The sequence below is a fragment of the Balaenoptera physalus genome, assembly GCF_965194825.1.
Source record: "Balaenoptera physalus genome assembly, chromosome: 3".
Lineage (NCBI taxonomy): Eukaryota > Metazoa > Chordata > Mammalia > Artiodactyla > Balaenopteridae > Balaenoptera > Balaenoptera physalus.
Genome location: NC_138890.1, coordinates 81,556,052 through 81,577,521, shown reverse-complemented (window position 1 = coordinate 81,577,521; position 21,470 = coordinate 81,556,052).

The following is a 21,470-nucleotide window of genomic DNA, read 5'->3' as shown; positions in this document are numbered from 1 at the left end:
TTTAAAACATTTTTTTAGATTTAATTTTTATTTTATATTGGAGTATAGTTGATTTACAATATTGTGTTAGTTTCAGGTGTACAGCAAAGTGATTCAGTTTTTTATATATATATATATATACATATATCTATTCTTTTTCAGATTTTTTCCCATATAGGTTATTACAGAATATTGAGTAGAGTTCCTTGTGCTATACAGTAGGTCCTTGTTTATCTATTTTACATATAGTAGTGTGTATAAGTTAATCCCAAGCTCATAATTTATTTCTCGCCACCCCCCAGCTTTCCCCTTTGGTAACCATAAGTTCGTTTTCAAAGTCTGTGATTCTATTTCTGTTTTGTAAATACGTTCATTTGTACCATTTTTTTTTTTTAGATTCCACATGTAAGTGATATCATATGATATTTGTCTTTCTCTGTCTGACTTACTTCACTCAGCATGATAATCTCTAGGTCCATCCATGTTGCCGCAAATGGCATTATTTCATTCTTTTTTATGGCTGACTAATATTCCATTGTATATATGTACTGCATCTTCTTTATCCATTCCTCTGTCGGTAGACATTTAGGTTGCTTCCATGCCTTGGCTGTCGTAAATCATGATACAATGAACATTGGGATACATGTGTCTTTTCGTAGTATGGTTTTCTCTGGATATATGCTCAGGAGTGGGATTGCTGGATCATATATTAGCTCTTTTTTAGTTTTTTGATGAACCTCCATACTGTTCTCCATAGTGGTTGTACCAATTTACATTCTCACCAACGTATAGGAGGGTTCCCTTTTGAGAGGCTTCATTTGTAATAAGCCTCTGGGTATTTCTATTGCTGCCACTGGAAGGACCACGCCAGGAATGACAGAGTGTCATAACTTTCTAGGGCAGGCTAATAACTTTTGAGGCACGCTCTCTCACGTTACATGTGGAAATTTACCATCTCTTTTAAGTAAATGGTTGAACATGAAGTCCTCTCAAGAATTTTTGTTTTGTTTTGTTTGCATGTGTATTGTAATAATGCATAACTTCAATCAAGATGTGTTTGTAGTATTTATACTTGTTATACACCAAATCAGCTGACAGCTCATCTCACCATTTCTATGAATGTCTTAAGCGGCATGTGACTCACATTCTCTAATTTCTTACCTGCAAAAATGTTTTTTGTTGTTGTTTTGAACTGTTCATTCCAAAACTTCAGACAATTTTGCCTTGCCTTAGCATTTTGTCCCATGGTAAGGAAGTCCCTGTTTCATGTATATGGTTACTTGAAAACCTTTGTGGACAGCGTGCAGTCATGTTGCCTGCTGGGTCTCCTCTTTTCTAGGCCATGTAAAGATTGAGCTGCAGTCCCCTCTCCTGCTTCATACTCCAAGTCCTTGTTACATGTTTTCAGTCCTTTTTGTATTTTTATACCAGTTCCCTGTTTCCTCCCTAACTGGGGAGTGGGAAAAGTGAAGAGAATGTTGTGTGTAATTGAAACTGTGCCGATGTAGTCCTTGGAAGGACTTTTCCTCAGGGAACTGAGGCATGGTGGGAAATGAAGCAGTAATTGAGCAGATAGAGCTCTGTCTTTGTGTAGCCTAGCTACACAAAGTACTACCCACATTGAGTACCACATTGACTGTCCACATTCCTAGAAAGCATGCAGTTGACTCTTTGTACATAAAGACATCTATTTTATTGACTACTTTTCCACTAAGATTCTTTAGGACCTTAAAATCTCTCTCAGCCTATTTTGAATAAGAAGTAAACACAAGTTTCAATGTTTGTATGTCCTTTACTTGTACATATATAAGATAAAACCTAGTACAAAATGTCATATATATTAGTCAAGGGTCAACTAGAGAAACAGAACTAGTAGGAGATACATCTAAGGACATTTTTGGCAAGCAGTTGGCTTACGTGATTGTGATGGCTGCCTCGGCAAGTCTGGAATCTATAGGTCAGGATGTCTGGAAGGGCAGTTTGAAAACTCTTAGGCATGAGCTGAGACTACAGTTCACAGGTGGAATTTCTTCTACAAGGAAGCCTCAGTTCTACTCTTAAAGCTTTTCACTGATTGGATCAGGTCCAGCCAGATGATCTAAAGTAATCTTCCTTACCTGCAGTCAACTGATTATAAATTTGAATCACATTTACAAAATACCTTCACAGCAGCACCTAGATTAGTGTTTGATTGAATAACTGGACACTATAGTCTCACCAAGCTGACACAGAAAACTGGCAATCACATGATACATACAACTTTTTGCTAAGTTTCTGTAATCTAATGTGTCAAGTCACTTATCTGCCTATGGGGAGAAACTAAAATACTCTGATATAGAGTAAGGACACCTTCCCTTTTGCTAAATGGTGATTATGGTTCTCTTTCTGTAGTTGAACTCATTCACATGTAAGTACCCCTGCCCATTTGTTCAGAGAATTCCAACCTATGCACAGTGGTGGGGTTCCTGGCTTCTTAGTGGCCAGAGGTATAGGTCATGGCAACAGGTAAAACCATGAAACAGGAGATGTTTCTCAGACTTTAGTCAGCTTTGTATAATCGTCATGATTTTTAAAAGTCTACATGCCATTACTGTTTATTTCCAAATACATTATCTGTCTTTCCAGTTTGGGCAACATGGCAGATTGAGGTATTGTTGAACATCATCTCACTAAAAAAGCACAAAATTACATTGAAAAATAACCAGATTTGAAAGAAACAAAGGGTTTCATGGCCTGAGTATCAAGCATGTGACTTGATCCTGGGGAAGTTCAGAGTATATTAACTCTAAATATGAGTTCTAAGAGCAAGAGACTGAGGACTTATCCTTAGAGGGATAGCAGATGTGGTTTTGGATTGGCAGGAGGCAGAAAGCTTGACTGAGACCCTTTTCTAAAGATGGAATCCTAGAAGAGCTGCCCATTTAGTATAAGAAGAAGGTCTCCAACAGGCTAAGGGAAGGAACAAGAAGGCTGCAGGAAAAAAAGATGGAGAAAAAAGTCTCCCATGGGAAGTCAAAATTCAAGCTTTTTGTTACACATAGACATGGAATTCAAACATATATTTTTTACTCGATATGACCAGTGTCAAATCTGGTCCCACATTGATGAAATGTGGAACATGGTGAAAGCAAACACAGAACCGCTCTGGAAGGACACTTTTACAACACAGGGCACACAGGAATTTTCTGGGGGGAGCGTGAGTCCAGGAGCACATAACAGTGACGATGACCTCACAATGGGAACAAAAGGTACATACAAACCATGTGAGGAATGCATGCCATGAAGAAGATTCAGAAGACAAAACATCCCAAGAGCTTGAGTAAAGCAATCTAACACTTCAGAATAAGTTACATTGATTAAAGAGATAAAAGTAGGAATACAAACCACAATGAAAGAACTATAGACTGTTGGGGGGAAAACAGGTTTGTGAAAGATATGTAAAGAACTCCCAGAAACTAAAAAAGGGGCATTAAAATTTTAAAAATTAGTGGATAATTAAAAGTTGCCAAGATTTTAATGTTCCAGTGGTTTTCCTGTGTAGAGTGGGGGTATTTACTACTACTTTTTTGTTGTTTAATGTTCAAAATATGAAGATTTTAAATCGATCAAGCACAGAAACCTAAATATTTAAACTCTGCTAATGATTGAAATGGGGACATTTGAAAAATTCTTAGGCGCGCAAACATCCGTTTCAATCAAATATTCCAAACCTTAAAAAAAATTCACAAATGAAATATGTCACATTCCCTTCAGTGCTTCAGACATTTTATAAACAACACATAGACATACTCTTTTTTTTTTTTTTAACATCTTTATTGGAGTATAATTGCTTTACAATGGTGTGTTAGTTTCTGCTTTATAACAAAGTGAATCAGTTATACATATACATATGTCCCCATATCTCTTCCCTCTTGCATCTCCCTCCCTCCCACCCTCCCTATCCCACCCCTCTAGGTGGTCACAAAGCACCGAGGTGATCTCCCTGTGCTATGCGGCTGCTTCCCACTGGCTATCTGTTTTACGTTTGGTAGTGTATATATGTCCATGCCACTCTCTCACTTTGTCACATCATACCCTTCCCCCTCCCCATGTCCTCAAGTCCATTCTCTAGTAGGTCTGTGTCTTTATTCCCGTCTTGCCCCTAGGTTCTTCATGACCTTTTTTTTTTTTTTCCTTAGAGAAAGAGAAAAACAAATACAGTAGACATACTCTTGACTAATGATTACAGAACATAGTGAGTATCCTGGAACTTCACTCGTGTGATTAAGTTATGTTATATAACAAAGGTGAAGGGCTTTTGCAGTTGTAATTGGGCCCTAAATCAGTTGCTTTTGAGTTAATGAAAAAAGAGTTTATCCTGGTTGGGCTAGACTTAATTAAGTGAAAGCCCATAAAAGAGGAACAGTGCCCTTCCTGAAGAGCGAGAAGTTTTCCTGCTAGAGGCAAATGGCTAAGTTGTGAGCTCTCTCCATTTGTCGCGGAGCTATGAACAGCCTTGGGACCTCCGGGTGGACTCTAGCTGAAAGCTAGTAAGGAAATGAGGACTCAGCTCTATGCTTGTATGGAGAGGAATTCTAGCCACCAACTGAGGGAGCTTGGGAGTAGATAGATCTTCCCATCAAGCCTTTAAGGAGACCTCAGTCAGTCACACCTGGATTGCAGCCTGGACAGAACCTGGAACAGAGAACCCAGTAAAGCCATGCCTGGACTCCTGAACCAGAGAAACTGTAAGATAATAAAAATAGGCTGTTTTAAGCCACTAAACTTGTGACAATGTATTACACAACAGTGGTAAACTAATACACTCTCATTGATAGTGTTTATGCCAGCCATATGGGCACAGTGGGACATCCCCTCTCAAGTAAACAACTAGTTGTTAGATCTTCTACCTTTTGGACCTCTTTGGGTGATGGCGTCAGCCTATGCCGTACTTGAGATGGCTGCTCTAATCCATTCCTGTGTGACTCTCAAGGCTAACAGATTAGAGTAGGGCTGGATCAAGAGGTTTCTGCAGCAGGTGCAAGTTGTTGCTCTGCTGCTCAGTTTGTATCACCCAGCAGATCTAATGGCATTGAAGTTCAAGGTATGCGCTATGCATAAAAATGCCATGACACGTCTCTGGAAAATGTCCATAGGAAAATTCTGGAGCAAGTTCGTGCCTTCTGCAGAAAATAAGTACTCTGGGTTAAAAACACTGTTCCTGGTATGCTTCACCCTAGTAGAGACTGAGGGCCTGACTAGAGGCTACCCATTGTCTATGCAACCAGAACTACCCATCAGGAACTGTGTATTATCAGATGCACCCAGTCATGAGATCAGGCAAGGCAATGGCAATCCAATGAATGATGAAAATGGCATACTTGGGATCAAGCCTGGGTAGAATCAGAAGACACTAACAAACCACATAAATAGCTGAGCCAGAGCTGTATGTTTCCCACTTGCATTAGACCAACCCCTCTTTATCAGCCCACAGTATGGCTTTATAAGGGTTTTTCTATAAGCAACTCATAAAGGGGAAAACTCAGGACTGGTGCCAGCCTGGAATGAACCACTGTTGCATCACAGTTCCCCCTTAAGGCCAGTGCTGTAGGACAGTGTAAATGAAAACCTTCGTATTAGGCAGAGATGCGAACAGACACTTGGTCAGTCACTTTATTTGGAGAGAGAATTGACTGGAGATGTAAACATATACTGAAATCCTGGGAAATGGCAAATAGTTTGTCCAGCTGGTTAAGGAATTCTAGAAAAGCAGCCTGAGGTTGGGCTGATTGGATTGGCATGAAATATATGAATCTTTGTGTTTCATCTTAGAGGATACTCTCAGAGAACAAGTGTGCAGGGTGGCTCATTCTATGGATGTCAAACATCTTCTCTCTTCATTCATTCCTGTACCACAGTGGGCACAGAGACAGTGGCCATGATGGTAGGAATGGAGGCTATTCATGTACTGAACAATAAGGGTTTCCTCTCACCGAGGTTGATGTAGCTATTGCCACTGCTAAATGTCCTAGTGGCCAACAGCAGATATATACTGTATCCTTCATCTGTCACCAATCTTTGGGTAGACCAGACAGCTACCTGGAGTAGGGTTGCCAGAGATAGCAAATAAAAATACAGGATGCCTAGTTAAATTTGAATTTCAGATAAATAATGTTATTTTTTAGTATAAGCATTCTGGGACATACTCATACCAAAAATTATTCATGTTTATCTGATATTCCCATTTAAATTGGGCTCTTATTTTATCTGGCAAACCTAACCAAGAAGCTAATCAATTAAACCAGATTCCTTCCATTTACAAGCAAGAGGGAAAGCAAAGAATGGCTTTACTGGAATCAGTATCTGTTCTGGATATTAGTTGGATTTTCCTGCAAAGAGTGTGTACAGAATACCTCATTTATCAGCAGGTATCCCACACAATATTGTCTTGGATTGATAAACACATTTTATAGCAGAGGAGGTATGAGAATAACTGTGGGATACACTGGCCTTATCTGTACTCTATCTCCAGTAAGCAGCCAGACTAATAGAATGGCTTATTAACATCTTATCTAAGGTACTAGTTGGGTAATAATAATCTGGAGAGTTGAGGCCCTGTCTTGTCAGAATTTGGATATTCATTAAACCTGCCATCTTAGCTGTGGGAAAAAAATTATTTAATAAAATTTCATCTCTCTTCCCTCCCTCCCTCCTCCCTTCCTTCCTTCCTTCCTTCCTTTCTTTTTTCTACTAAATTCCATTTATTATTTATTGATTTACTTTTATATTAAAAATTTTAAGTATAGTTGATTTACAATGTTATATTAGTTTCAGGTGTACAACATAGTGATTTGATATTTTTTTAGGTTGTACTCCATTTTAAGTTATTATAAAATATTGGTTATATTCCCTGTGCTGTACATATTATCCTTGTATCTTATTTATTTTCTACCTTGTAGTTTGTACCTCTTAATCCCTTTGCCCTATCTTGCCCCTTCGCCCACTCCTCTCCTCACTGTAACCACTAGTTTGTTCTATGTATGAGACTATTTCTATTTATTTATTCATTTCTTTTATTTCTTAGATTCCACATATAAATGAAAGCATATGGTATGTCTTTCTCTGTCTGACTTATTTCACTAAGCATAATACCCTCCAAATCTATCCATGTTGTTGCAAGTGACAAAATTTTATTCCTTTTTGTGACTGGGTAATATTTCATTGTGTGTGTGTGTGTATGTATATACATATACATACACACACACACCACAGCTTTTTAAAATTTTTTTATTTTTAAAATTTAATTTTTTATAATAGCTTTACAATGGTGTGTTAGTTTCTGCTTTATAACAAAGTGAATCAGCTGTACATATACATATATCCCCATATCTCCTCCCTCTTGCATCTACCTCTCTTCCACCCTCCCTATCCCACCACTCTAGGTGGTCACAAAGCACCAAGCTGATCTCCCTGTGCTATGTGGCTGCTTCCCACTAGCTATCTATTTTACATTTGGTAGTGTATATATGTCCATGCCACTCTCTCACTTTGTCCCAGCTTACCCTTCCCCCTCCCTGTGTCCAAGTCCATTCTCTAGTAGGTCTGTGTCTTTATTCCCTTTCTGTCCCTAGGTTCTTCATGACCTTTTTTTTTTTTTTTAATTCCATATATATGTGTTAGCATACGGTATTTGTTTTTCTCTTTCTGACTTACTTCACTCTGTATGACAGACTCTAGGTCCATCCACCTCACTACAAATAACTCAATTTCATTTCTTTTTATGGCTGAGTAATATTCCATTGTATGTATGTGCCACATCTTCTTTATCCATTCATCTATCAATGGACACTTAGGTTGCTTCCATGTCCTGGCTATTGTAAATACAGCTGCAGTGAACATTGTGGTACATGGCTCTTTTTGAATTACGATTTTCTCAGGGTATATGACCAGTAGTGGGATTGCCGGGTCGTATGGTAGTTCTATTTTTAGTTTTTTACGGAACCTCCATACTGTTCTCCATAGTGGCTGTATCAATTTACATTCCCACCAACAGTGCAAGAGGGTTCCCTTTTCTCCACATGCTCTCCAGCATTTATTGTTTGTAGAGTTTTTGATGATGGCCATTCTGACTAGTGTGAGAGGATATTTCATTGTAGTTTTGATTTGCATTTCTCTAATGATTAATGATGTTGAGCATCCTTCTTGTGTTTATTGGCAATCTGTATACCTTCTTTGGAAAAATGTCTATTTAGGTCTTCTGCCCATTTTTGGATTGGGTTTGTTTTTTTGATATTGAGCTGCATGAGCTGCTTGTAAATTTTGGAGATTAATTCTTTGTCAGCTGCTTCATTTGCAAATATTTTCTCCCATTCTGAGAGTCGTCTTTTCATCTTCTTTATGGTTTCCTTTGCTGTGCAAAAGCTTTTAAGTTTCATTAGGTCCTATTTATTTTTGTTTTTATTTCCATTACTCTAGGAGGTGGGTCAAAAAGGAGCTTGCTGTGATTTATGTCATAGAGGGTTCTGCCTATGTTTTCCTCTTAGAGTTTGATAGTGTCTGGCCTTACATTTAGGTCTTTAATCCATTTTGGGTTTATTTTTGTGTATGGTGTTAGGGAGTGTTCTAATTTCATTCTTTTCCATGTAGCTGTCCAGTTTTCCCAGCACCACTTACTGAAGAGGCTGTCTTTTCTCCACTGTATATTCTTGCTTCCTTTATCAAAAATAAGGTGACCATATGTGCGGGGGTTTATCTCTGGGATTTGATTCCTGTTCCATTGATCTATATTTCTGTTTTTGTGCCACTACCATACTTTCTTGTTTACTGTAGCTTTGTAGTATAGTCTGAAGTCAGGGAGCCTGATTCCTCCAGCTCCGTTTTTCTTTCTCAAGATTGCTTTGGCTATTCGGGGTCTTTTGTGTTTCCGTACAAATTGTGAATTTTTTTTTTCTAGTTCTGTGAAAAATGCCTGTGGTAGTTTGATAGGGATTGCATTGAATCTGTAGATTGCTTTGGGTAGTAGAGTCATTTTCAGTGTTGATTCTTCCAATCCAAGAACATGGTATATCTCTCCATCTATATATATCATCTTTAATTTCTTTCATCAGTGTCTTATAGTTTTCTGCATGCAGGTCTTTTGTCTCCTTAGGTAGGTTTATTCTTAGGTATTATATTCTTTTTGTTGCTGTGGTAAATGGGAGTGTTTCCTTAATTTCTCTTTCAGATTTTTCATCATTAGTGTATAGGAATGCAAGAGATTTCTGTGCATTAATTTTGTATCTTGCTACTTTACCAAATCCACTGATTAGCTCTCGTAGTTTTCTGGTAGCATGTTTAGGATTGTCTATGTATAGTATCGTGTCATCTGCAAACAGTGACAGCTTTACTTCTTCTTTTCCAATTAGGATTCCTTTTATTTCTTTTTCTTCTCTGATTGCTGTGGCTAAAACTTCCAAAACTATGTTGAATAATAATCGTGAGAATGGGCAACCTTGTCTTGTTCCTGATCTTAGTGGGAATGGTTTCAGTGTTTCACAATTGAGGGTGATGCTGGCTGTGGGTTTGTCATATGGCCTTTGTTATGTTGAGGTAAGTTCCCTCTATGCCTACTTTCTGGAGGGTATTTATCATAAATGGTTGTTGAATTTTGTCGAAAGATTTTCTGCATCTGTTGAGATGATCATATGGTTTTTATGCTTCAGTTTGTTATTATGGTGTATCACATTGATTGATTTGTGTATATTGAAGAATCCTTGCATTCTTGGGATAAACCCCACTTAATCGTGGTGTATGATCCTTTTAATGTGCTGTTGGATTCTGTTTGCTAGTATTTTGTTGAGGATTTTTGCGCCTATGTTCATCAGTGATATTGCCTGTAGTTTTCTTTCTTTGTGACATCTTCATCTGGTTTTGGTATCAGGGTGATGGTGGCCTCGTAAAATGAATTTGGGAGTCTTCCTCCCTCTGCTATATTTTGGAAGAGTTTGAAAAGGATACGTGTTAACTCTTCTCTAAATGTTTGACAGAATTTGGCTGAGAAGCCATCTGGTCCTGGGCTTTTGTTTGTTGGAAGATTTTTAATCAGTGTCAATTTCAGTGCTTGTGATTGTTCTGTTTATATTTTCTATTTCTTCCTGGTTCAATCTTGGAAGGTTGTGCTTTTCTATTAATTTGTCCATTTCTTCCAGGTTATCCATTTTATTGGCGTAGAGTTGCTTGTAATAATGTCTCATGATCCTTTGTATTTCTGCGGTGTCAGTTGTTACTTCTTTTTCATTTCTAATTCTGTTGATTTGAGTCTTCTCTCTTTTTCTTGATGAGTCTGGCTAATGGTTTATCAATTTTGTTTCTCTTCTCAAAGAACCAGCTTTTAGTTTTATTGATCTTTGCTATCATTTCCTTCGTTTCTTTTTCATTTATTTCTGATCTGATCTTTATGATTTCTTTTGCTAACTTTGGGGTTTCTTTGTTCTTCTTTCTCTAATTGCTTTAGGTGTAAGGTTACATTGTTTATTTGAGATGTTTCTTGTTTCATGAGGTAGGATTGTATTGCTATAAACTTCCCTCTTAGAACTGCTTTTGCTGCATCCCATAGGTTTTGGGGTGTCATGTTTTCATTGTCATTTGTTTCTAGATATTTTTTCATTTCCTCTTTGATTTCTTCAGTGATCTCTTGGTTATTAAGTAGTGTATTGTTTAGCCTCCATGTGTTTGTATTTTTTACATATTTTTTCCTGTAATTGATACCTAGTCTCATAGCATTGTGGTCAGAAGAGATGCTCGATATGATTTCAGTTTTCTTAAATTTACTAAGGCTTGATTTGTGGCCCAAGATATGATCAATCCTGGAGAATGTTCCATGAGCACTTGAGAAGAAAGTATATTCTGTTGTTTTTGGATGGCACGTCCTATAAATATCAATTAAATCCATCTGGTTTAATGTATCATTTAAAGCTTCTGTTTCCTTATTTATTTTCATTCTGGATGACCTGTCCATTGGTGAAAGTGGGGTGTTAAAGTCCCCTGCAATGATTGTGTTACTGTCGATTTCCCCTTTGATGGCTGTTAATATTTGCCTTATGTAGTGAGGTACTCCTATGTTGGGTGCATAAATATTTACAGTTGTTATATCTTTTTCTTGGATTGATCCCGTGATCATTATGTAGTGTCCTTCTTTGTCTCTTGTAATAGTCTTTGTTTTAAAGTCTATTTTGTCTGTTATGAGAATTGCTACTCCAGCTTTCTTTTGATTTCCATTTGCATGGAATATCTTTTCCATCCCCTCACTTTCAGTCTGTTTGTGTCCCTAGGTCTGAAGTGGGTCTCTTTTAGACAGCATATATACAGCTCTTGTTTTTGTATCCATTCAGCCAGTCTATGTCTTTTGGTTGAAGCATTGAATCCATTTACATTTAAGGTAATTATTGATATGTATGTTCCTATGACCATTTTCTTAATTGTTTTTGGTTATTGTAGGTCTTTTCCTGACCTACTTTTCCTACCTATTGTAGGTCTTGTGTTTCCTGCCTAGAGAAATTCCTTTAGCATTTGTTGTAAAGCTGGTTTGGTGGTGCTGAATTCTCTTAGCTTTTGCTTGTCTGTAAAAGTTTTAATTTCTCTGTCGAATCTGAATGAGATCCTTGCTGGGTAAAGTAATCTTGGTTGTAGGTGTTTCCCTTTCTTCACTAAATATGTCATGTCCCTCCCTTCTGGCTTGCAGAGTTTCTGCTGAAAGATCAGCTGTTAACCTTATGGGGATTCCCTTGTATATTATTTGTTGTTTTTCTCTTGCTGCTTTTAATATATTTTGTTTGTATTTAATTTTTGATATTTTGATTAATATGTGTCTTGGCATGTTTCTCCTTTGATTTATCCTGTATGGGACTCGCTGCACTTCCTGGACTTGATTACCTATATCCTTTCCCATATTAGGGAAGTTTTCAACCATAATCTCTTCAAATATTTTCTCAGTCCCTTTCTTTTTCTCTTCTTCTTCGGGGACCCATATATTTCAAGTGTTGGTGTGTTTAATGTTGTCCCAGAGGTCTCTGAGACTGTCCTCAATTCTTTAAATTCTTTTTCCTTTATTCTGCTCTATGGTATTTATTTCCACTCTTTTATCTTCTGGGTCACTTATCCGTTCTTCTGCCTCAGTTATTCTGCTATTGATTCCTCGTAGAGAATTTTTAATTTCATTTATTGTGTTGTTCATCATTGTTTGTTTGCTCTTTAGTTCTTCTAGGTCCTTGTTAGACGTTTCTTGTGTTTTCTCCATTCTGTCGCCAAGGTTTTGGATCATCTTTACTAACATTATTCTGAATTCTTTTTCAGGTCGACTTCCTGTTTCCTCTTCATTTCTTTGGTCTGGTGGGTTTTTACTTTGCTCCTTCATCTGCTGTGTGTTTCTCTGTCCTCTTATTTTGCTTAACTTACTGTGTTTGGGGTCTGCTTTTCACAGGCTGCAGGTTTGTACTTCCCATTGTTTTTGGTGACTTCCCCCAGTGGCTAAGGTTGGCTCAGTGGGTTGTGTAGGCTTCCTGGTGGTGGGGACTAGTGCCTGAGCTCTGGTGGATGAGGCTGGATCTTGTCTTTCTGGTGGGCACGTCCACGTCTGGTGGTGTATTTTGGGGTGTCTGTGACCTTATTATGATTTTAGGCAGCCTCTTTACTAATGGGTGGGGTTGTGTTCCTGTCTTGCTAGTTGTTTGGCATAGGGTGTTCAGCACTGTAGCTTGCTGGTAGTTGAGTGGAGCTGGGTCTTGGTATTGGGATGGAGATCTCTGGGAGATTTTCACCATTTGATATTATGTGGACCTGGGAGGTCTCTGGTGGACCAATGTCCTGAACTTGGCTCTCCCACCTCAGAGGTACAGGCCTGACACCTGGGTGGAGCACCAAGACCCTTTCATCCACATGGCTCAGAATGAAAGGGAGAAAAAAAGAAAGAAAAAAATAAAATAGAATAAAGTTATTAAAATAAAAAATAAAAAATAACTACTAAAATTTAAAAAATTTAAAAAGTATTAAAAAAACAGCGAAAGAAAGAAAGAAGAGAGCAACCAAACCAAAAAACAAATCCACCAATGATAACAAGAACCAAAAAGTATACTAAAAACAAAAGAAAACAAAACAAAACCGGAAGGAGAGGACCCTAGGACAAATGGTAAAAGCAAAGCTATACAGACAAAATCACACACAGAAGCATATACATACACACTCACAAAAAGAGAAAAAGGAGAAAAATATATATATATTGTTGCTCCCAAAGTCCACTGCCTCAGTTTGGGATGATTCGTTGTCTATTCAGGTATTCCACAGATGCAGTGTACATCAAGTTGATTGTGGAGATTTAATCTGCTGCTCTTGAGGCTTCTGGGAGAGATTTCCCTTTATCTTCTTTGTTCGCACAGCTCCTGGGGTTCAGCTTTGGATTTGGCCCCACCTCTGCATGTAGGTTGCCTGAGGGCATCTATTCTTCGCCCAGACAGGACGGGGTTAAAGTAGCAGCTGATTCAGGGGCTCTGGCTCACTCAGGCCATGGAGAGGGAGGGGTACAGAATGAGGGGTGAGCCTGTAGAGGCTGGTGTGACGTTGCACCAGCCTGAGGTGTGCTGTGTTCTCCTGGGGAAGTTGTCCCTGGATCACGGGACCCTGGCAGTGGTGGGCTGCACAGGCTCCCAGGAGGGGAGGTGTGGCTAGTGACCTGTGGTTGCACACAGGCTTCTTGGTGGTGGCAGCAGCAGCCTTAGCATCTCATGCCCATCTCTGGGGTCCACACTGATAGCCACAGCTCATGCCCATCTCTGGAGCTTATTTAGGCAGCGCTCTAAATCCCCTCTCCTCACGTACCGTGAAACAAAGAGGCAAGAAATAGTCTGTTCCCTCTTCGGCAGCCCCAGACCTTTTCCCGGACTCCCTCCCGGCTAGCTGTGGTGCACTAGCCCCCTTCAGGCTGTGTTCACGCAGCCAACCCCAGTCCTCTCCCTGGGTTCTGACCTCTGAAGCCCAAGCCTCAGCTCCAAGCCCCCACCTGCCCTGGCGGGTGAGCAGACAAGCCTCTCGGGCTGGTGAGTGCTGTTCGGCACAGATCCTCCATGTGGGAATCTCTCTGCTTTGCCCTCTGCACCCCTGTTGCTATGCTCTCCTCTGTGGCTCTGAAGCTTCCCCCCTCCGCCACCCACAGTCTCCGCCTGCGAAGGGGCTCCTAATGTGTGGAAACCTTTCCTCCTTCACAGCTCCCTCCCAGTGGTGCAGGTCCTGTCCCTATTCTTTTGTCCCTGTTTTTTCTATTTTCTTTTGCCCTACTCAGGTATGTGGGGAGTTTCTTGCCTTTTGGGTGGTCTGAGTTCTTCTGCTAGCATTCAGTAGGTGTTCTGTAGGGGTTGTTCCACATGTAGATGTATTTCTGATGTATTTGTGGAGAGGAAGGTGATCTCCACGTCTTACTCTTTTGCCATCTTACCACAGCTTCTTTATTCATTCATCTATTCATGGGGACTTAGGTTGCTTCCATACCTTGACTATTGTAAATCATGCTGCTATGCACATTGGAATGCATATATCTTTTCAAATTACTGTTTTCATTTTTTTTAGATATGTACCCAGTGGTAGACTTGCTGGATCATATGGTAGTTTTATTTTAACGTTTTTGAGAAACCTCCATATTGTTTTCCATAGTAGGCTATAAAAATTTATATTCATAAGAACAGTATACTAGGATTTTCATTTCTCCACATCCTGGCCACCATTTATTATTTGTTGTCTTTTGATGATAGCACCTTACACCTGTCAGAATGGCTATCTCATTGCAGTTTTGATTTGCATTTCCCTGATGATTAGTGATGGATAGCATTTTTCTTAGGCCTGTTGGTCATCTGTATGTCTTCTTTGGAAAAACGTCTATTCAGATTTTTTCTCCATTTTTTAATCATGTTGTTGGTTTTTTTCCTATATTGACTTGTATCAGCTCTGTATATATTTTGGATATTAATGCTTTATCATTTTCAAATGTCTTCTTCCATTCAGTAGGTTGACTTTTCGTTTTGTCTGTGTTTTCCTTTGCTGTGTAAAAGCTTTTAAGTTTAATTAAGTCCCATTTGTTTATTTTTCCTTTTGTTTTCATTGCCTGAGGAGATAGAGAAAAAAAATATATTGCTAAGATTTAAGTCAAAGAGTGTACTGCTTATGTTTTCATCTAGAAATTTTGTGGTTTCAGGTCTTATATGTAAGTCTGTAATCCAATTTGACTTTTTTTAAAATATGGTGTAAAAAATGTTCTAATTTTATTCCCTTACATGTAGCTGTCCACTTTTCTCAGCACTACTTATTGAGGAGACTGTCTTTTCCCCATTGTATTTTTTTGCCCTGTTATCTTAGATTACTTGACCATTTGTGCCTAGGTTTATTTCTGGGTTCTCCATTCTGTTCTGTTGATCTATGTGTCTATTTTTGTGCCAGTACACTAGTGTTTTGATGACTGTAGTATAGTCTGATGTCAGGGAGCATAATGCCTCCAGCTTTCTTCTTTTTTTCTTAGTATTTCTTTGGCGATTCAGAATCTTTTTTGGTTCATACAGATTTTAGGATTACTTGTTCTAGTTCCTGGAAAATGTCATGGGTAGTTGATAGGGCTTCCATTAAATCTGTACATTGCTTTGGGAAGTATGGCCATTTTAACAGTTTTAATTCTTCCAATTCATGAACATGAGATATCTTTCCATTTCTTTGTATTATTTTCAGTTTCCTTCATCAATGTCTATAGTTTTCAGAGTATAGGTCTTTTACTTCCTTGGTTAAGCTTATTCCTAGATATTTTATACTTTCTGATATGATTGTAAATGGGATTTTTTTCTTTCCCTTTGTGATAGTTCATTATTAATATATAGAAAAGCAACAGATTTCTATATATTATTCTTGTTCACTGCAACTTTACTGAATTAAGTTATTCTAATAATTTTTTTATGGAGACTTTGGGGTTTACTATATAGAATATATCACCTGCAAACAGTGACAGTTTTACTTCTTCCCTTCTAATTTGGATGTCTTTTATTTCTATTTCTTGTCAGATTGCTGTGGCTAGGACTTTGAATACTATGTTAAATAGAAATGACGAGAGTGCCTCCTTGTCTTGTTCTTGATTTTAGAGGACAAACTAAGTTTTTCACCACTGAATATTATGTTGGCTGTTGGTTTGTCATAAATGGCCTTTGTTATGTTGTGCTATACCACATTGTTGAGAGTTATTAACATGAATGGGTGTTGAATTTTGTCAAATGCTTTTTCTTGTGTCTATTGAAATGATCATGTGATTTTTATCCTTCATTTTATTAATATGGTATATCACATTGATTGATTTGCATATACTGAACCATCTTTGCACCCTGGAATAAATCCCACTTTATCATGGTGTCTGATCCTTTAGATGTATTATTGAATTCAGTTTGATAATATTTTATCAGGACTTTGTGTCTGTATTCATTAGATTTGGTTTTTTGTGTAGTGTCTTTGTCTGGTTTTGTTATCAGACTAATGGTGACCTCATACCATGAATATGGCAATGTTCCCTCCTCTTAAATTTTTTGGAATAGTTTGAGAAGCATAGGTAGTAACTCTTCTTTATATATTTGGTAGAATTCCCCCATGAAGCCATCTGGTAGTGAACTTTGGTTTATTGGAAGTTCCTTGATTACTGATTCAATTTCAATAGTAATAATCAGTCTGTTCAATTTATTTCTTCCTGATTCCATTTTGGAAGATGGTATCTTTCTAGGAATTTATCCATTTTTTTCTAGCTTGTTCAATTTGTTTTCATATAACTGTTCATAGTATTCTCTTATCATTGTTTGTACTTTTGTGATATTGATTGTAATTTTCCTTTTTCATTTCTTAGTTGGTTTATTTGGGTCCTCTCTCTTATTTTCTTGATGAGGTTGGCTAAAGGCTTAGAAATTTTGTGTATCTTTTCAAAAAACCAGCTCTTGGTTTTGTTGATCTTTTCTATAGTTGTTTTTTTTTTTTTTGACTCTGTTTTATTTTTTCCTCTCTGATCTTTATTATTGCCTTCCTTTTCCTAATTTTGGACTCCTTTTTTTCTTCTTTTTCTGCTTCCTATAGATGTAAGTTAGGCTGTTTGAGATTTTTCTTATTTCTTGAGGTAGGCCTGTATTGCTATTAACGTCCCTCTTAGAACTGCTTTTGCTTCATCCCATACATTTTGGAAAGGTGTGTTTTTATTTTCATTTGTCTTGAGTTATTTTCTGATTTCTTCTTTGATTTCTTTGTTGACCCATTGGTTTTTTAGTAGCATGTTGTTTAATCTCCCCTTGTTTGGGTTTTTCTCATTTTTCTTCCTGTAATTGATGTCTAGTTTTGTACTGTCCTGGTCAGAAAAGATTCTTGATATAATTCCTGTCCTCTTGAATATGCTGAGACTTGTTTTGTGTCCTTGCACGTGATCTATACTGGAGAATGTTCCATGTGCACTTGAAAAGATTGTTCATTCTACTCTTTTGGGATGGAAAGTCCTGTAGATATCTAATAAGTCGAACTGATCTAATGTGTCATTTAAGATTACTGTTTCCATACTGATTTTCTGTCTAGATGATCTGTCTGTTGATGTAAGTGGGATGTACTATTATTATTGTACTACTATCCTGTACTATTATTGTAATTTTGTCAATTGTTCCCTTTATGTCTGTTAGTATTTGCTTTATATATTTAGGCAATCATATATTAGGTGCATATATGTTTACAAATGTTATATCCTCTTCTTCTATTGATCCCTTTATCATTATATGATGTCCTTCTTTGTCTTTTATTATATACTCTGTTTTAAAGCCCACTGTGTCTGATATGAGTATTTCTACCCCTGCTTTCTTTTCATTTCCTTTTGTGTGGAATATCTTTTGCTATCCCTTTACTTTCAGTCTGTCTGTATATTTAGCTCTGAAGTGAATATCTTGCAGGCAGCATACAGATGGGTCTTCTTTTCTTATCCAATCAGCTACCTATGAATTTTGATTGGAACATTATTCCATTGACATTTGAAGTGATTATTGATAGGTATTGCCATTTTATTGTTGGTTTTCTGGTTGTTTTGTAGTTTGTCTCTGTTCTTCATGTTTTAGTTTTTTCCTGTGTAGTTTGATGATTTTCCTTGGTGTTATGTTTGTGTTCCTTACTCTCTAGTTTTTGTATATCTATTGTAGGTTTTTGATTTCTGGTTACCATTGAGTTCATACATGTTGATTTATAACTATATCTACTTATTTTAAACTGTATTCATTTTACTTCTGACTCAGTCTTAAAGCTCTACATTTTTTATTCCATTCCCCCGACATATCTCTGTCTTCTTATTTTATCCTTCTTTCTCTCTATGAAATTAGGTGAAAAAGTTACCTATCTTTGTCTTGAAGGCATGTCCTTGTGTGGGAGCATCCCTATGCAGTCTGTGTGTGCCCAGTGCCTTTGGTAGGAGAGCTGGATCTGAAGTGAGCATGGGCTGTTTCTTCCTCCAGGGAGTGCTGGCATTAACTGCCTTGGTGGGAAGTAGGACTAGAGTTGGAGGGGCTAGAACCAGAACTAGGTGCATAGGGTTTCTCCTATGTTTAATGTCCATCACTGCCCAACTGCAAGTGGTGGGGGGCCAAGGGGCTACAGCAGAAGCCCTGAGGGAATTGGGTTTTCCTGGGTGTGATGGCAGTCTCCACCTTGGAGACTGGTTTGGGACGTGGCCAGGTCCTGAGGGCTTGGGGCTACATTTCTGTGGTGATTTCACTTTTCCCCCGATGTGTGTACCTTGATTAAAGGTTGCTTCAGGGCTGAAGTGTTGGTGACATACCACTGAGCTGGCCTCATTCCCTCCCAAGTGTGCACCAGGATGCATGCTCAGGCAGTGGTCATCTCCACCCTGGATCTAGCCTCACTCCCTTCTAAGTGTGTGCCTACACACTGGCCAGAGGCTGGGGTCTGAGCCTGCTCCACTCCCTCCATGTGTGCACACTCTTATTGGCAATGACAGACTCTGCCTTTGTGGGGAGCAGTGACAGAGCAAGAGGGGTTGGAGCAGAAACATGGTGTGGGCTGGGGGCTGTGCTACGGTGGTCCTGGCAAGTCGCCCAGAGCCTCAGGCACTTTTAAATCTGATGTCTCTGCTGTGACCAGGAGTAAGCAATTCTGGGTGCTTGCTCTTTGAAAGCAGAGTCTCAGTTTCTTATGGCCCTCAGGTAAGCTCCACTTGTTTTCAAACCAGCTAAAGGGGCTCATCTTCCTGGTGTCAGACCCCAGGGCTGGGGTAACTAATATGTAGCTTGAACCCCTGACTCCTCAGGGAGGATCTCTGAGCCTGTGCTATCCCCCTTCTCTTCTGTGTCCCCTGCTAAAGATGTGGGTTCCAACCAGATTGCTTTCCATCCCTTCCTACCAGACTCCATGTGGATCATTTTTACAGCCTTGGTTGTAGAGGAGTTGTTGTGCTAGTTCCCGGTCAATTTGAGTGAGAGTTATTCTATATGTAGCTGTGGTTTGATGTGTTCACAAGGGGAGGTGAGCCCAGCATCCTCCTAGTTCAGCATCTTCATCTCCTCCTCTTTATCCATTATTCAAAAAAAAGTCTTGACTAACTAAAAACAGAATAGAACTTCTTTAGTCTGAGGTAAGATATCTACCAACAATGTCTAGTTAACATCATTTGAATGGTAAAAAAAAAAAAAAAATAGAAGTATTCTCTTTTCAGTTGGAAACACTCTAAGAATGCCTGCTCTTCCAATTCCTATTCAACATTGTCTTATAGGTCCTCTCTAGCACAGGAAGAAAAGTCAAATGAGATAAGGAGTAAATGTCAGGAATTCCTGTGAGATGGGGTGGTTTCAGCAGAATGATGGGGAAGGAAGTGAAATTTCAGTGGCCTAAGGGTGTGGAGTGTCAGAGTGGAAAGTCAAGAATGTAGATGACTCTTTCAAGAAATCTGGCTTTGATGAAGAAAGAAGGGCCTGCCTTGAGATGGGTATGGAGTTTACGGAGATTTAAACATTAAGGTCGGAAAGACTAAAATATGTTCAAATATGGACAAGAAAAAGCCAGGAAAACAATGCTATATGCTCAGGACCCAGGAAGAGGGATATATTGCTTTTCTGATTTTTCAGCAGAGTCAAAAGTCTCATCTGTTTCAATATGCAATAAGATTTTGCTTATTTGGATTTACTAATTTATAATTAGACTACATCAGAATTTGGGATTATTCAAATAGGGACAGAGCTAAAGTTTATCTTTGACAGGTTTTATTATTATATTTTAATTGGTTTTCCCAATGAAATCAATAGTGTAAAGAGAATTAGAGAGGGATGTTTATCCCACTGAAGACGTCTTAAAAGATAAAAGAAAAGCATTCTATTTGAATACTAGCAGTGATGTGCTAATTACAACTTGCTCTTTTGGACTATGGATATTAAATAGGCTCTTTGGTTAGTAACAATTGTTAGCCTGACTCTATCAAATAATACAATGGCAGTGGTCCAAAAATATTATATAATTCCTTATTTTAACTTGGAGAGCCTAATACTTTCCTTCTCCCAATTATTCCAAATGAATGAGGTTTTGCTGTAATGCAGAGAGTGAACCCAGAGAACATTGCCCAATTTGCTGACCAGGACTTGAAACTTTAAGCTGTGTTTTTTCTTTTTCTTTCTTTATTTTAACCCAAAGCACTTTTCCAGAGATAATTCAAGCTGAGCTCCTTTCACTCACACCTGGTGTAAGTGTTGGTTTCTGCTCTGCGTTAAGTAGAAGTCGCCTGACAGTGCAATGTCCTCCCAGACTTAGGGCCTCTGGATGCAGGAAGCCAATTTACTTCTTGCTGCTTTGTCTTGGGCACCTCACAATGTGCTCTAATGACAGCTCAGCAGTTTTAATAGCCCTTTTTAATGGCTAAAAACAGACCCAGTCTGTCCAAACATAGCCTATTCACCAACTCTCGTCAAAACAATTAAGTTTTGCTATATGATGATGCAGCAGACCATGGAAACCAGCCACACAGACTCTATTCAAGTCCAGAGTTGGACCCTGGGGCTAAAGCAAGTCAACCCAAGCTGTGGTCATATTAAATACTTTTTTTTTTTTTTTTTTTTACTGTCTGTTTCTGAAACAGGGCTTCTGTTTCAGTGGGACATAGCAGGCTCCATTTGCAAAAGCAACTCAGCGCAATTAAAAAAAACCATTAGAGAAACTTCTTCCTTGAAGGGGTGAGGGATTTTCCTTTTGAGTATAGTGTATTATTTATACTTAAACACCTTTGTTTCACAGCACAGAAAAGAGAATCTGAAGATTGCTTGTGGGTAATTTACTTCTCACCCAAGTTAAATATCTCTGTCCTTCCTGGAACTTTTTGACTTTTATATCTTTGTCATCAGGTGGTTTGCATCTCAAGTTCTTTATGGTGTCCTGACCTACAAAGGGATAGCAATAAAGGGAATACCAAATGACACTCAAAATAAAAAATAACTAGTTTCTCCAGGCTC